The sequence below is a fragment of the Mus pahari genome, chromosome 2, assembly GCF_900095145.1.
Source record: "Mus pahari chromosome 2, PAHARI_EIJ_v1.1, whole genome shotgun sequence".
NCBI classification, from domain to species: domain Eukaryota; kingdom Metazoa; phylum Chordata; class Mammalia; order Rodentia; family Muridae; genus Mus; species Mus pahari.
In genome coordinates, this window is record NC_034591.1 from 144,662,692 (window position 1) to 144,666,943 (window position 4,252).

A 4,252-nucleotide genomic window follows, 5' to 3' on the forward strand; every position below is an offset into this window, starting at 1 on the left:
AAAAAAGATGTCAACAATTTAGCTCTCAGGAATCTTCTTCCAAGCCATTTTTTAAAAAAATAATCACTGCTAATGGAAAATGCAGGATGTGGCAAGATCTGGGTGACTGAGGCAGAGTTTGTTGAAGTAGAAAAACCTGACGTGAAGCGCAGCAGTGCACACTCTTTCTTAGACTCCAGTTTTCAGCTCATTATCTCAGCAAGAAGTCGCTTTTCCAAAGCAGTGTGTGAAAGCTAGCTCTAGGATGCACTAAACTGGTAGCATTTCACCCTCACGAGGACAGAATACCATATCGTTTAGACATTTTAATAACGTCATAATATTCTGATAATATAAAAATGTTCAGACAAATACACTGTATGCTCATGAACAAGTAGCATCCATGTCCATCCATCAGTGTTCAGGATGGAACACTGCTAGTAATCCACTGCCTTCCCAAGAGGAAAGTTCAGGCCCCAGTACTGCTTGCTTGACAGTTCTTTCTCCCATTCACATTCAGGAAAACTCTGGAAAAGTCAATGACAAAATGGCACATGATATGTCTTTTCACCTTTTAAAAATAGATTTTATTGCTTATGTACACATGTGTTGGGGCATCCATGGAGGTCAGAGGACATCAGACCCCTTGCATCTGGAGTTGCAGGTAGTGGTGACTTTCCTGTCCTGTATGCTGAGAACTGAACTCCATGAGAGCAGTGCATGCTCTTAACCCCTGTGCCATCTTTCCAGCCTCATCTTTGCCCTCTTGAAATCCCTAACTAGCAAGTCTTTTGGGGACCCACATTTCTTAATTATCCCTGGGTAAGCAAGATATGGACTGTAGAGGGTGCGGTTGGGGAGTTAGGAAGAGTGAACAAACCCTTGGTCAACTAAATTTCCAACTCCCTTTGCAGTGCCATGCAAAGTCGTGGCTTTTGTAGGAGCATATATAGAAATTGTGTTAGCGAACAATAAACTCATCTTTAACAATAAGTCATGGGGTAAATAATGTGCTAATTACAGTAATAGGTGAATGGCCAGTATTTTTCAAGTACTTGTGTTGAATCCACAGGGTTGAGTTTAAACCCAAGTCTCCCTGCGCAGTGCATGATGGATCCTCACGATGGTCAAGGCATATTTGGATGTTTCAGTCAGTGTGTGTGAGTTTTAAAAGGGGAAAAGGTTGACACCGCTAAGCGTTTCAGTTTCCTTTTGTGATGTCCCTTTCCCCTGGAATGGTTGTGTCATAGATACCTCAGATTATTTTATATCAACATCCAGCCCTCTTCTGCTATTTCATGTATGGACTATCTGTCTTTGTCCCACCTGTCTAATGAGTTCTACAAGAGGATCTCTGCATGAGGATTTTGAACAACCTCAAATGATATAGTGGTTATAGTATTTTATTCTACCTTAGTATAAGAACCCAAGTTTGGATTAGGGACTACCTCCTCAGACCCAGCCTGCTCCTGCCTCCATCCCTCATCAACTGGGCACAGTCCTCATTCAAGACAGCTTCTTTGGTCATGTGATCATAGAGAAGAAGTGATCAAGGACAGATTAACTTTCTCTTAATGGTCTCTGAAGATTCTATGGAGTTCCATTGTGTCTTCTGTATAGAACTTATTAACACTGCATATAATGTAAATATATATTATTTATGTAATACATATATACATATATATGTATATATGTATAATAATATAAAATATATAATATAGAGATATATATCTAATACATATTAAATATAGAGATAGATCTATATATTTCCTCATTTCCTCCAATATTCTCTTGTAAATTGTGCAAATTAAGTTTTAGTTCAGCCACTGCAGCCTGTCTCATAACACTTCTGTCAAAGCTTCCTTGTATTTTTTTTCACATTTTTCATTTTGTTTTGTTTTGTTTTTTTTTTTTTAACCCAAATTATATCCTAGTTTTGCAAGGCCTGGGACAGTGTGTTCTTTGCCTCTGTGGTTCTGGAAACTGGAAATGTGTAGGAGCCAATGCCCATCAGAGAAAAGCAGGAGTCAGTGAATTCACTTGCTTTCCGAGCCCATCTGTTTTAGTTTTTCATGTTGCTCTGTACTCCCCACTAAATGGTAAGTGCTAGTTGTTCTACCAAAGAATACTTATTTCATCAAAATGATTTTCAATTCAAATATGTTAATTTTTCATCATTGTAACAAAACACTGGAGCTGCATCAACTACAACCACAAAGCTGACAGAAAGAGAAAGCAGCCAAGGGCCCAATAACCCTTTCAAAAGTGTACCGCCAGTGATGATGCCTCACTTCTGAAAATTGGAAAATTTCCCAATAGTACCTCAGGCTGGGTCGAAGGCATGTTTATTTCATGGACAGTTAATATCTAAGCTCTAACACTCTGTTCCTGCTCCCTAAAGGCCCATGTCTGGGTCATAATACATATATATGACATGTGGTCCATGCCTGAGTTTCCCCAAATCGTAACAGTTCCTCTACAGATCAAAAGCCCTAGTTCTACTTCCCTGTGTTTCAAGGAGAACTCAGCTGTGGGTCTTCATAAAGAAGAAAAAAAGGGAATTTATATCCTTACAGGATAAAATTGATAGTGTTTGTTCTCAAAGGAAGAAAAATGGGGAAATAATGAAAAGCTAACCCAAAGCAAGATTTAAATCCAATAGGGCAAACATTAAGCACTATATCTCCATGCCCAGCATTTGGGATTCATGGTACTTTAATGTGGGCTGCAAAGGCTTGGACGATTTACCCCTGTAATCCTACTGGATGCCTCTCTCACAGATGGCATTCTTGGCCTGGCTCTGTTCACTGCCCATGCTTTTCCTGGTGGGCATTTTATGTTCTTGACACCTCTAAACCCCAGAGGTGTCCACTGTACTTTTGACCTCATTTACTGAGCTTTATGAGTCTTCATAAAGACCTCAATGGACACATAGAGAGGTTACACATGGACCTCCCAGGCTTTCCTTTGAATTCCCAGTGGAACCCTCTAAGACTCCCCCTTTTTTTTTTCTTCCATTGTGGTACAATTATAAATAAATGAATTAAATTTAACTATTAGTTGAAGTTTTAAAATTCACAAGGTCAGATTATTCTAAGGCCACTAAGAGTCCCAGTTACCTTTTATGAATTACAATACTAATTTGTAGGAGACATGTATTTGCTTGTGGTCACAGATAAGCACTAGGGACACCAGGAATGTTGAACAAAAGGGGTTGTCTCATCAAGGAGAGAGTTACATAACTCTTTTTCCTTTCAGAAGGCTGGGAGCCAGGCAAGTAATGGCCTGCTGTGCTCTGCACTGACAGTATAGCCAGGGCACACTGGCTCCCCAGAGCTTATTTTGGCTCTGTTTATCTCAGTCGATCTGTAGTGCTCTCCTTTCCCAGACTCTCATCATATACTTTGTTTACCTTGAATCTCTTTCCTTAGTTCATCTATAGAACCCACGTCCATGGCAAAATATCACTTGTACTTTACAAGGGTTTTTGATGCAGGGAAGCCTTAAGCTTTGCTGTGCACAAAACTTTGTCCAACCTATTCATTGATTAAATGTGCCTAAAATAAACTACCAAATGTCATACCCTCAAAGTTTGAACCAACACTGGCTACTGAGTCTTGTTGAACTGATTTTCTTTCTTGCCTCACCTGAAGAAACACTCTGCTGGCTGTGGTGTTTACAGGGACCCCCTCCCCCAAAAAATGGTGTCCACAATAAGGAGCTTGATCCTCAGAGGAGGGGATTGGAGAGATTGCTCAGTGGTTAGAGCACTAGCTGTACTTCCAGAGGACCCTGGAATTCAATTCCCAGCACTCACATGGCAGCTCACAACTGTCTGTAACTCCAGTTCCAGAGAATCTGACACCTTCACAGAGACAAAAACACCAATGAACATGAAATAAAAATAAATTTAACAAAATTAAAAAAAATTTACTTCTTTAAATAGAAAGAGTAGGTAGGAGACTGGTCCTCTCACTCAGAGGGTTTAAGCTGTGAGAGAAAAAAAGTAAACATGGATTCTTTGTCCTCCGACACAAAACATTTTATACAATTCTTGAGATGGTAAGCTCTAGAGGAGCAAAATATTCAGAGCAATTTTGTACAAGTAACTGTAGAATTTAATTCTTGATTTCTTGAACAAGAAGCCATAGATGTGGATAATTGGATGAGCATAGGAACTAATGGAAAAGAGTCCAGGAAAGGGGAGATAATATCCATGCAATTTATTTTGCCATCTGGAATCCAATAATGTATTTACTCAACCTAACAAGAT